Genomic DNA, 13,676 nt, shown 5'->3' with positions numbered 1-13,676 from the left:
AGGTAAACCGGCCCAAATGGCCAAGGCCGTGGTCCTCTGAGCCAGCGCGGGCCCAGCGTGCAGCACCCCGACTTCACGGGTTCCCACACATCAGCGTCTCGGGGAGGCTGGGCAACATCCAGGTCTGAGATTCTGGGGAACCCTAAGCTTCAGCCCACCCACCGCTCCCAACCCCAGTTCCCACCTCTGCTGACAGGGATTTGGCAAGAGGCCTTTCCGTTTCCAAAAAAAAAAAAAAGAATCATAAATATAGCAAGGCAGTGCTCTCTGGGGACCCCTTTTAAGGAAGCAGCTGGAAGGTCCTGCTGGCCTCAAGGTTTCCCAGAAGCAGACTGGGGGACCACCACTCTTGCAGACACTCCAAAGTGAGAAAGCGCTGTCACCTGGCACAAGCCACCAAACACCACTCACAGGAGGGGTGACACAGCCTAAGAAAACCAGCGGAGGTGGATTCCAGACCCGCGGGACTTCCCATGTCTGAGTGGCTTTCAGCATCTGTCCTCCCGCCCAGAACACCTGCTTTTGCTGGCTAATTTCCTCTGGTCCTTCAAGACTTCCTGGAGAGCCGAAGGCCTCTCCCGAGCCCCTGGCTGCTTCCATGGCACACACAGTGTCCTTGTCGCCACGCGCACCAGCGTCTGCAAGCAGGCAGCTTCTCAAAGGTGGAGTGTGACAGATTTTACACAAATGGTCGATGACCAGGGCTGGCCTTGAAAAGGCCTCTGCTTCGGGGTTCCCTTAAGACAGCGGATGATCTCATTGTGCTTCAAAACACAGCAACGTCCACACTTCTGTTTGGGGTATAAATTCATACTTCTATTGGGTCTCATGGAAGGTAACATCTCCTTCTAGGGAACTCAGGGTTAGAGAAGGAGAAGTTGGCCAGGGCATGGAGGAGAGCGCCCCCCAGGACACAGCAGCCTGGGGTCCCCACGGGACAGCAGCGTTTCCCAAGCCATGGCATTTCCCAACTTTCAGAGGGACAACTGACCCTTGAGAAAGGAAACATTATGACTCTGCCATTTAACTAATCAGCAGTTAAGGCAGAAAGTGGCCCAGTGTCTCCAGTGTGCAGAATTGCGGTGAGAAGGCAAAATTTCATTCCTTAAAGTAGAACCTCCTTGGCGAGGGCCTCCCCTGGCCAGGCACGTTGCTGGCACACAGGTGCCATGCAAAACAGACCTGGGGTCTGTCATCGAGAAGTGGGTGTGGGAGGACTGGCATTGGACAAATAAGCACATACATGGACCTTAAACAACACAGGGCTTGGGATGCCGAGCCTCCACGGAGTCAAAAACCTGTGTATAACTTACAACCGGCCCTCCACACACACGATTCCTTCTTGTCCACCCCCTCAGACTCACCCAACTGCAGAAAGGGGATGCTACAGAATTTACTATTGGAAAATGACTCACGCAATTCCAACCATGCCGTTCAAAGCCCGACTATAATTCAAGGGTGTGATGAATGCCATAGGGCATCAGAGAGGGCACATGAGGGGCAGGCTCTGAGCGTGGCATTCACGAAAACTCACTGTGTGTCAGGATGCCGCGATGCAAGACTTGGGCTCCTTTGACCACGGTCCTCAAGAGCCCGCGCAGGGCAGAGAAGAGAGGTTCTCCCGGGGGGGCCTACAGCTCCTGCAGCCCAGGGTCCCATCTGTCAGGACAGAGATAATAACACCTTTACCACGCGCTTGGCATCTGAACGTGAAGATCAATGGTCGAGCACTTGGTCTTTTAAAAAGACTGGGTGAGGGGTTCCCATTGTGGCTCAGCAGTTACGAACCCGACTAGTATCCATGAGGACATAGGTTCGATCCCTGGCCTCACTCAGTGGGTTAAGGATCTGGCATTGCCGTGAGCTGTGGTGTAGGTTGCAGACACGGCTTGGATCCCGCGTTGCTGTGGCTGTGGTGTAGGCCGGCAGCTGTAGTTACGATTTGCCCCCTAGCCTGGGAACTTCCATATGCCATGGGTGCAGCCCCCCCAAATTAAAATAAATAAAAATAAACATACCAGGTGAAATTAATATTTGAATAAACTCTCTTCAGAAACAGTTATTTTCTTGTGTTCAGATTTATATTCAACAAACAGAACTCATCTCCTCAACCAAATCAGCACTAATTTTCACACTGAAATTTTTTTTTTTTTTTTTTTTTTGGTCTCTTTTCAGGGCCACACCCATGGCATATGGAGGTTCCCAGGCTAGGGGTCTAATCGGAGCTACAGCTGCCGGCCTACACCACAGCCACAGCAACACCAGATCCTTAACCCACTGAGTGAGGCCAGGGATGGAACCCACAAGCTCATAGTTCCTAGTCGGATTCGTTAACCACTGAGCCACGACAGGAGTGCCCCTCACACTGCAATTTTTGAAAACTCCAGCACTGGGGACAGGTGACACCCCGCAGACGGAGAAGCGTGTGCTTTCCTCAGGAACGCAGCCTGGCGGCCACCTCCCCTCTCCCCTGGCCTGGCCGTCCCTGAGGTCTGCGACCCACCAAGGGGCCCCGGCCTCACCTTTATCAGAGTTTCTCCTCCACTCCAGGCAACCTCGTGAGGAGAGGAGACGGGGTGAGAACTACACGGAGGATGAGCTGGAAACTGGGCTCCTAGCTAAGGAGGGCAAAGCTGCGAGGCCGCTGCCTAGGCCCCTCTGCACCTGCGCCTGCACCTGCACCTCCGTGGGAGGCAGGGAAGGGGGTGGAGTCGCCTTATCCTTGTGCCCTCGTGACTAAGATGAGGTCCTGCAGGACAGGACAGAGCATGGCAGGCCTCCGTGGGCCGCCTCCCAGAGTGCCTAAGGGCCTGGACTTCCAGGCCCCAGGAGGGCTGCCTGTGGGGTGGGGAGTTTGGTTCAAGCCCTGCCTCTGCCCCAGGTCTGACTCTTCTCCAGCACAGCCTACGTCCTGCCTGGGGCAGCTGGGAATTCAGCTCCAGCCTCTGCCCACAAGACAGAGGTCGAAGGAGACCCAGCTAGAGCTCCCGTGGCCCTGGGGCATGGGGCAGGAAGGGCTTTCTCTAGAGAAGACAACTGGGAGCAGGAGAGGCATCTGTAGACAGTGGGTCTGAGAGGCTGGCCTCTTCCCTGACAGGGTGGAGGCTGGGGGCGAGCGGGGCCGGGTAGCTTCCAGGGCCCCAGTACCTATAGCCCCTTAGGGAAGGCAGGGCACCTGAGCTGCCTGTCATCACACCCTTGGGTGGTGACTGGCTCGGCTGGTTGGGCATGTTTGCTGTTACACTGCTGCCTCCCCATGGCCTGGGGCCTCCTGCTACAGAGAAGGGAGAAAATGATTCCCCTAGTGGCCCTTGTACAGCTGTATGAGCTGCCTTCTTCCTCTCCCCTCCAACACTTGAGAGACTAATTCTTGAAAATCCTAAGTTGTGAAGGACTGACAAACCCACCTCGCAGCATATTTGTGATTTAAAGGAACAAGGAGAGCCTCCCACAGTGCACCATCAGGCAGGAGAGCCACGGAAGGGGTGCTTGAGGCCCATGGCGAGGTCTTCACTCCTTGTCCACCAGAGAGCAAGCCCCTCTCCGGGGATGGGCTGCCACCTGTGTCTGTGTCTGCTCCCCCCGCCCCGTGTCTGCGGTCTCGGCACAGGGCCTGGCACATGGTAGGCTCTCCATAGGGTATTTGATGATGGATGAATGAATGGTGGGGTGAATGCAAGGCTGCCCCCAAACCTCCCAGTAAATGAACCACTCACCGACTTATTCAAGTTATTCTAAGAACCAAGCCTGTATCAGGCAATAAGCAGGCACTGAGATGCTGCTATGGATACTGCTGTGCACTAGACAGACATAGCCCAGCTTCACAGAGCTCAAACAGATGAAACAGTCATGAGGCAAACAGCAAGCAAATAATTTACGGTTGAGACTCTGTGCACTATTAAGGCTAATGGCCACAATGGTCAGTTCTGACCATTCAGGTTTCCAGCTACTAATTACTATTTTATAATCTAATTTTGCCATCTGGCCATGAAATTTACAAAAATTCTAGTTTTTCAGATCCGCTGTGTGTTGTTTAAACCCAAACCTGGTATGTCATAATTTTTTTCAGTTCAAAAGATTTATATTTAAGGTCCACAGAGGAAAAGCCAAAGTGCATGAATTAAAGCTCTCGGGAACTAGGTTTAAGTTCAACAAACTAAGAAACGTCCACTAGCCTATCCAAAGAGTAGTATTTTAAAGATCAGAATAACTCCTACAGTGCTATTACAACTTTATAAAAGTTAAATGAATAAAATACTCAGAGGAAATAAAAGTATTAAGAGTAGTTATTTTTTAAATAATATTATGGGCAATCTTCAACTTTTTCCATTAAAAAATTTAATAAATGATTATGACTTCATTATAAAATGAACTTTTAAAAAATGCAAATAAAATATATCATAGATTATCTCATTTTTCCTTTTGGAAGTATTCCTATTGCTCAGTTTGCCATGTTATTATGTCTTTTTTCCCCAGCTATGTATTTCTTGAATGAAGGAATAAACGAATTTTGAACCCCAAGTATATAAGACAACATATTGAAATTTGTGTCTTAAAGTATTGAGGACAGATTTCCCAGTGACCACATCCAGACCCTTAGGCTTTCTCAAAAAAGATTTATCCATGAATGAGTTCCCTTATTCTTGTTTAAATCGCCTTATTCAGTTCTTGGCTATTTTGTTTACAAAGATGGGTTTTGAGTATGGTAAATGGATTAAAGAACAATGTTTAAACACATTCTGAAATGTAATACTCCTCTAAATGCCATTATTTTACAAATGAACTCTCTTATCAAGAGTAACATGCTGCTGACTTCTCAAGAAATCTTATTTATTATCAAAAACATTTAGATCCCATCAGAACATCCGCTTTGCATTTGCAAATAAACCTCCTTTGGAGCCCTTCTGTGATCCATTTGGTTGTTAAGATTCTTAAGTTAGGAGCTTCCAGTGGTTAATGAACCTGACTCGTATCCATGAGGACTCGGTTCTATCCCTGGCCTTGCTCAGTGGGTTAAGGATCCAGCGTTGCCATGAGCTGTGGTGTAGGTCACAGAGAAGGCTTGGATCCCATGTTTCTGTGGCTAGGGTGTAGGCTGTTGGCTACAGCTCTGGATTAGACCCCTAGCCGGGAAACCTCCATGTGTGGCAGGTGCAGCCCAAAAAAGACAACAACAACAACAAAAAGATTCAGAAGTTAGAAATTATCACTTAAAATTTATTCAATCATAGAATTTTATATGTGGAAGAGTCAGTAGTCTTCTTCAATACCTCCTATGCTGGGGAACTCACTGTCTCCCACAGAAGCCTCGTTCGTTTTTAAAAGTTGCTTATCTTTAAGTTATATCCATCATAGATGAAAGCTTTATTCCCCAGCACAGAATACCTTGCACCAAAAGTGTTCAATAAATGTTCACTGTATGAACGAGTAGACGTGTGAATTCATTCATTCATTCAGTGTGTTTATTGAACATTGTTAGGTGGTGGGTGTTATCTGAAGCACTGCGGCTGTAGCAGTCGACAAGAAAGACATGGTTCCTGGCCCGAGAAGTGGTTTCATTCTGGGTGGAATGAATAGTCTACCCGTACTTTTTTTTCCTACTTCAACCAGACATATGTCAGGGAGCAGCACTATTAAGACAGGTTGAGGAATATTTAGGGGCTTTTTGAATATTCCTAAAACTACTCGAGAACCCCAGAGGACCACACCTACTTGTCAGGCTGGGCTGGTGAGCATTCTAAGTCACTAGTGTTCCAACATGAAAGAAATCACGTTTTAGGAGTCCCCATCGTGGCGCAGAGGAAACAAATCCGACCAGGAACCATGAGGTTGCGGGTTCGATCCCTGACCTTGCTCAGTGGGTTATGGATCCGGTGTTGCCGTGAGCTGTGGTGTAAGTCGCAGACAAGGCTTGGTCTGGCATTGCTGTGGCTGTGGTGTAGGCCAGCGGCAACAGCTCCGACTGGACCCCTAGCCTGGGAACCTCCATGTGCCATGGGTTCGGCCCTAAAAAGAAAAAAGACAAAACAAACAAACAAAATCATGTTTTTTATTCCAAAAGCTGGTGAAACAGATATTCAGTACAGACAGACATAAGATGGAAGCATATAAGTACATCCATTCATACTTTATTTATTGAAACATTTATATACGTGTGTGTATATATATACAGAACGCATAGGCACATTTATCCTTTTTGCTGCAGTATAGTTGATTTACAATGTTGTGTTCATTTCTGTTGTACAGCAAAGTGACTCAGTTACACATATTTATTCTTTTTCAGCTTCAGTAATATATACATAGTCTTTTTCAGCTTCTTTTCCGGTATGATTTATCTCCGGATATTGAATAGAGTCCCTGGGCTATACAGTAGGACCTTGGTGTTTATCCATTCTATATGTAATAATTCACATCTGCTAACCCCAAACTCCTCGTCCATCCCTCCACCTTGACAACCACAAGTCTGTTCTCTACGTCTGTGAGTCTGCTTCTGTTGCATAGATAGGTTCACTCGAATCATATTTCAGTTTCCACTTATAAGTGACATCACATGGCGTTTGTCTTTTTCTTTCTGACTTACTTCACTTAGTATGATCATCTTTGGTTTCATCCATGTTGCTGCAAATGGCATCATTTCACTCTTTTTAATGGCTGAGTAGTATTCCATTGTATATGTGTACCACATCTTCTTTATCCTCTGTTGATGGACATTTAGGGTGTTTCCATGTCTTGGCTATGGTAAATACTGCTGCTTTGAACACAGGGGTGCCTTTCTCTTTTCGAATTACAGTTTTGTCTAGATATCTGCCCAGGAGTGGGATTGCTGGATCATGTGGTAACTCTATTGCCAGTTTTTTGAGGACCCTCTGTACTGTTTTCCACAGTAGCTGCACCAACTTACATCCCTACCAACAGTGTAGGAGGGTTCCCTTTTCTCCACACCCTCTCCAGCATTTGTATCTGTAGACTTTTTAATGACGGCCATTCTGACCAGCGTGAGGTGGTGCCTCACTGCGGTTTTGATTTGCATTTCTCTGGGAATTAGCGATGTTGAGCATCTTTTCACGGCCTGCCGGCCCCTGTATGCCTTCTCTGGAGAAGCCTGCTCAGGTCTTCCGCCCACATTTTGCTTGGGTTGGGCTTTTCTGTGCACATTTACTCTTGTCAAAGACCATGCACACACACATAAAAGTGGCAGGATAAACACCAAGTTTTTAAATATTTATCTTGAGGTTGTGGGATTATAGATGTATTCTTTTGTTTTTCCTTATTTGACACATTTTCTATAATAAATACGCATTACTTAAGGAAGCAAAAGAAGGTTTATAAAACAAAACTGAATAATGAACAAAACCCCAGCCGACCCCATTAACGGCTGATGCTGCCGATTCCTCTGTGCTTTCTTCTTGCTCATGCCTCCCTCCCTTGCCTCTCCCACCCCCACCTTCGTGGCAGGTAAATAGAGTCTCAGCTCAAGCATCATCTCCACTGCAAGCTTTCCTGGTGCCCACCCTTCCCCCCCCCGCCTTCCCCAGCAGCAGGGCCCCTCACCCTCCTTTCTGTGGGCCCATCACATTTGGGGCCTACGACACGGCACTGCCTGCTTGCCTGATTGTGAGCACCCTGCAGGCCTGGGCTCCGGACTCCAGCCCCCAGCCTGCTCCCCAGGAGAGGTGTGCGAAGCACCTAGGCCTCACCGAGGTCTCCGCCGCAGCTTGCCCCTGGTTTGTAGCTTCCAACTCAGGTCACAGTGGCCCTTCCTTGATGGCTCCCTATTGCCTATCAAGAAAGTACAATGCCTTGGGACATCCAAGAGCCTCTATGATATGGTACCCGCTCCCCTTTCCAGCCTCATTGTCCTCCTCTGTATCCTCTCCCCCGGGTCACTTTCCTGCCCTCAGCAGGCCGTGCTTCCCCCACCTTTGCTCCTGCTGGTCTTTTAAACTGAATGTCTCTTCTCCATCTCCATCCAAGGAATTTCTAAAAAATTCCCCAAACAAGAATAACACCAATAGTTACCCTAGACGTGTGCTGGGGACCCAGGGACAGCGTGTGTGGAGCTCTGAGCAGTGGGCCTTGCAACTGCTAAGCATGTAATGAATGATTGCTGTTGTTATCCTAAACACCATCAGCACAGGTGTACATCAGACATCACCTTAGACCCTAAGGATAAAGTTTTAAAAAAAACTTCCTGCGCCCAGGCAGGTAAATACTCACAATAATACAATATGGTAATTACAATGATAGCGCTGGGAAAAAAAAAAAAAAAAAAAGCTCTGGGAGCAAAGGGTAGGGGACAGAAGGAGTGGCTTCCCAGAAGAAAGGGTGTTTTCACTGAGCCTTAAAGAATAAGGAGGAACTTCAGAGTTCCCGTTGTGGCTCAGTGGGTTAAGAATCTGACTAGTATCCACGAGGATGTGTGTTCCATCCCTGGCCTCACTCGGTGGGTTAAGGATCCGGTGTTGCCGGGAGCTGCAGTTTAGGCTGCGATGTACCTCAGATCCTGTGTTGCTGTGGCTGTGGCGCAGGCCAGCAGCAGTAGCTCTGATCTGACACCTAGCCTAGGAACTTCCATATGTCACAAGTGCGGCCCTAAAAAAAAAAAAAAAAAAAAAGATTAAGAATAAGTAGGAATTTCACCAGCAGGAAAGGAAGAGTAAGAGAGGGGAGATGTCAAAAACAAAAGTCTGCAGAAGGAAGGAGCAAGGTGAGTTTGGGCAGCTGCATGCAGCAGAGACCTTCCCCTGTCTGGCACATAGCTCAAGGTCACCTTCGACAGCCCAGGAAACAGTCTGCAGTGCTGGGCAGAGAGGGGGAATCCAGAGGAAAGTATGTGTGGAACCCTGACTCTCTCTTTGCCGTCACCCTGATGTGGGGTGAGGAGGCCCAAACCCCAGAGGGAAGGGCAGAGCTGCTAAAGTCCCAGCTGAGAGAGGTGAGGGGCCCAAGGGCTCCCCAGAGACCCAGGCCAGCCTTGCAGCAGAGCCTCGGGGAACCTGCAATCAGCACGACTTCGAGCAGGCCGTCCAAGAGCTGAAATGCAGCCAGGATGCTGCCCAGGCAGCCTTCCAACAACAATCACTGTTGACTTTGGATGCCGGCCGGCCCCACAATTCACACACAAGATTTATCACCAGCAGCTAGTCACACAGACTTTTAACACTACAAAAGTCCCAAACACAACCCTCTATGGCTGGCATGGAGGCTGTAAAGGGAGGAAGAGGGGCCAGTTCTTGGGAAAGTCTATCACGCCTTCTGTATGTAGAGAAATTAAGTTCTCTAGAAGGTCAGGAAGTCTTTCTGTCCAGCTTCAACAACGTTGCTATTTCACCCAAAGTGACAAAAATATAATAAATGGTAAATTCTGTTCCTGATCCTTGATTTGCCCACCCGCGTTTCCATCAGGAAGCCAAGCACTGTAATCTCTTAAAAGGGCATTGCAGCAAAGCAGAAAGCAGGTGTTAATTCTAGAGCAATGGAAGTCTCTCCTCTAGACCCTGATGCAGGAGGCGTGTCTTCGAGGGGGAGTGAGGAAGGAAACAGACATTCCCAGAACTGGACGGGAGGTGACAAGACTTTGGAGAGGGATGGATAGGTGGTTACAGACTCACCAAAGATTCCGGGAGCCCAGGCTCGGCCCAGAGGGGAAAAGAGAGAACGGACTAACAGATGCAAATTGGAGAAGACCCAGAAGGGGAGAGACTCCTGCCTTCATACACAAAACCCGGGACAAAGCTGTGTCCTCAGAATGGTTGGGTTGGTGTGCCCTCCTAGTCAAGTAGAATGGGGACTCACATGAGTCTTCTTTGCCAGCAGAAGCAGCCCTTCCACCCCCAGCTGACGAGACGAGCCCTGCATGGCCCGAGGAACCTATAATGACCTCCCCTGAGGTAGTTGCCTTGCAAGACACTGTGAAAAACATGAAGCTAGTTGTGTCCCATGTCCATGCTCGCCAAAGGGTAGCCTCAGTGGGAGAAGATTTTAATAATCAGATGCATAGGATGACCTACTTTGCAGATACACGTCAGCCCCTTTCTTCAGCCCCTCAATAGGCTCGTGGCGGCCCTGGTGGCAGGATGGAGGTTATACATGAGGTTATACATGAGTTGAGCAACCGGGCTTCTGTTCGCCAAGGGCAAACAGCTGGCCGCAGCCACTGCTGAGGGTCCGATCTGCCAGTGGCAGAGACCAATGCAGAGTCCCAGGTATGGTACCATTCCCCAGGGGACCACCCAGCTCCCTGGTGGCAGGCTGATTACACGGGACCCACGTTATGGAAGGGATTTTGTTCTTTTGAAATAGACCCTGTAGATAGGGATTTGCAATCCCTGCCCACAACGCTTCTGCCCAAACTACCACGAGTGGTCTTACAGAGGACCTTAGGCACTGTATGGCATTCCACAGCTATGTTCTGACCAGTAAATCGAGCGCAGCAATGGGCACAGGCTCATGGAATTAATGGGTCTCACCATGTCCCCCACCACCTTGAAGCAGCTGGCTCGACTTTTAAAGACTCGGTCACAGCACTAACTAGGTGGCTGGGGCAACGTTTCCAGAAGGCTGGGTATGCTCTGAGTCAGCATCCAATATGTGGTGCCATTTCTCCACATCCAGGAGTCAAGGTCCAGGAATCAAAAGGCGGAATGAGGAGTGACACCATGTACTATTACTCCTAGCGACCTACCGGCACAATGTTTGCTTCCTGACCCCACAATCTCATTCTCTCCCGGTCTAGAGGTCTTAGTTCCAATGGAGAAAATGTGTCTACCAGGAGACTCAGCAAGATTCCACTGAACTGGAAGTTAAGACTGACACCCAGCCACTTTGGTCTCCTCCTAACTCTGAACCAACAGGCAAAGAAGGGTGGATAAGGTTGTCTATAAGTTCACCGGTGGTGACAGTGATTACTCCTGATTACCAGTGGGAAACTGGGCTGCTACTACATGGTGGAAGTGAGAAAGAACATTCCTGGAATACAGGAGATTCCTTATGGCCTCTCCTAGTACTAACATACCCTTGCGATGAAAGTCAGTGGAAAACTATAAAAACCCAATACAAGCAGGACTACCCTATGGAAGTTTAAAGGATTGTTATGAACAACTTATTCTTTATTTTTATTTTTTGTTTTTTTTAGGGCTGCACCTGTGGCATGTGGAGGTTCCCAGGCTAGGAGTCGAATTGGAGCTATAGCTGCCAACCTACACCACAGCCACAGCAATGCCAGATTGGAGCCATAGCAACACCAGATGTGAGTCCATCTTCAACCTACACCACAGCTCATGGCAACGCCTGATCCTTAACTCACTGAGCAAGGCCAGGGATCCAACCTGCATCCTCATGGTTACTAGTCAGAATCGTTTCTGCTGAGTCACGACAGGAACCCTGAAGAACTTATCCTAACAGAACAGACAATCTAGATGAAACGAACAAATTTCTAAAATACACACACAGGCACAAATTATCAAAACTGACTCAAGAAAAAACAGAAAAGCTGAGTATACCTATAACAAGTAAGAACATTGAATTAATAATTTAAATTCAGAGTTCCGGCCGTGGTGCAGTGGAAACGAATCTGACTAGGAACCAGGAGGTTGTGGGTTTGATCCATGGCCTTGCTGCTCAGTGGGTTAAGGATCTGGTGTTGCCGTGAGCTGTGGTGTAGGTCGCAGACATGGCTTGGATCTGGCATTGCAGTGGCTCTGGCATAGGCCGGAGCTACAGCTCTGATTCATCCCCTAGCCTGGGAACCTCCATATGCTGTGGGTGCAGCCCTAAAAAGACAAAAGACAAAAAAATAATAATAATAATAATAATTTAAATTCTTCCCACAAAGAAGACCCGGGTCTTGATGCTGACTTCTACAAACATTTAATGAAGAAAAATACCAACCCCATGCAACGTCTTTCAGAAAACAGAAGATGAGAGAAGACTCTCAAATTCATTTTAGTAGCTCAGTATTAGCCTGATAGTAAAGTCAGACAAAGAATTCCATGAAAAGGAAACCATATATCAATATCCCTCATGAATATAGATGCAAAACTCTTTACAGAAAACAGAAAACCAAATCTAGCAACCTTGAAAAAAATCACCACGATCAGGAATACAAGGCTGGCTTAATATCCAAAAATCAATAAATATAATACCGTATCAAAAGAATAAAAGACAAACCTACATGATCATCTCAACAGATGCAGAAAAACATGTGGCAAAATTTAATATTTATTCGTGAAATTTTACAAAGTCAATAAGCTAGAAATAAAAGTAAACTTTCTCCACCTGATAAAGGGCATATATGAAAAAATCTATAGCTAACATCATATTTAATGGTGAAAGATTGAATGCTTTCCCCCAAGACTGAATAAGCCAAGGATGTCTGTTCTGACCATTTCTATTCAACATTTTACCAGCAGTTCTAACTAGTGTAATAGGCAGTTGAAAAAAGTTAAGGGCATATAGCTTAAAAGGAAGAAGCAAAATTGTCTTTATGTGAAGATTATAATCCTATAGATAGAAAATTTTACAGAATCTATTTAAAAATGTACTAGACCTAATAAGCAAGTTTGGTAAAGTCACGGGATAAAAGATTCTGTTCTGTAGAAACTGATGAGCTGATTCTAAATTTTATAAAATTTACATGAAAATTCAGAAGATGTAAGAGAACAATTTTAATCACAGCACAAGAATTATTAGAGAAATGCAAATAAAACTCCAGTGAGGTACCACCTCACACTGGTCAGAATGGCCATCATCAAAAAGTCTGGAATAAATTTCAATAAATCCTGGAAAGGGTGTGGAGAAAAGCAACCCTCCTATACTGTTGGTGGGAATGTAAATTGGTAACAACTGCTATGGGAAACAGTTTGGAGATACCTTAGAAAACTATACACAGAACTACCATATGACCCAGCAAGCCCACTCCTGGGCATATATCCAGACAAAACTCATTCAAAAAGGTACATGCACCCCTATGTAACTGCGGCACTATTCACAATAGCCAAGACACAGAAACAACTTCAATGTCCGTCAACAGAAGACGTGGTACATACATACGATGGAATACTACTCAGCCATAAAATAATGCCATCGCAGCAACGTGGATGCAACTAGAGATTCTCATAGTAAGTGAAGGACGTCAGAAAGAGAAAGACAAATACCATATGATATCACTTATAAGTGGAATCTAAAATATGGCACAAATGAACATATTGGCAAAACAGAAACAAACTCACAAACATAAAGAACAGACTTGGACTGGGAGTTTGGGGTTCGCAGAGGCAAACCCCATATCCAACAGATAACTAATGAGGTCCTGCCGTATAGTGCAGGGAACTACATCCAATCGCTGTGACAGAATATGACGAAGATATATGAGAAAAAGAATATGTATATATGCATGACTGGATTACTTTGCTATATGGCAGAAATTGACAGAACACTGAAATCAACTATAATTTTAAAAAATACTAGAGGTGTGGAGAAAAGGGAACCCTTCTACACTGTTGGTGGAAATGTAAATTTGTACAGTCACTGTGGAGGTTCCCTTAAAAACTAAAAAAAGGAGTTCCCTGGTGGCCTAGTGGTTAAGGATCCATCATTGTCACTGCTGGATCCCCGCCCAGGAACTTTGCATGCGTGGATGTGGCCAAAAAAGAAAGAAAGAAATGTTAACTGGACTT

The sequence above is a fragment of the Sus scrofa genome, chromosome 4 (genome assembly GCF_000003025.6).
Source record: "Sus scrofa isolate TJ Tabasco breed Duroc chromosome 4, Sscrofa11.1, whole genome shotgun sequence".
Classification (NCBI taxonomy): domain Eukaryota; kingdom Metazoa; phylum Chordata; class Mammalia; order Artiodactyla; family Suidae; genus Sus; species Sus scrofa.
Note: the sequence above shows the minus strand (reverse complement) of the source record.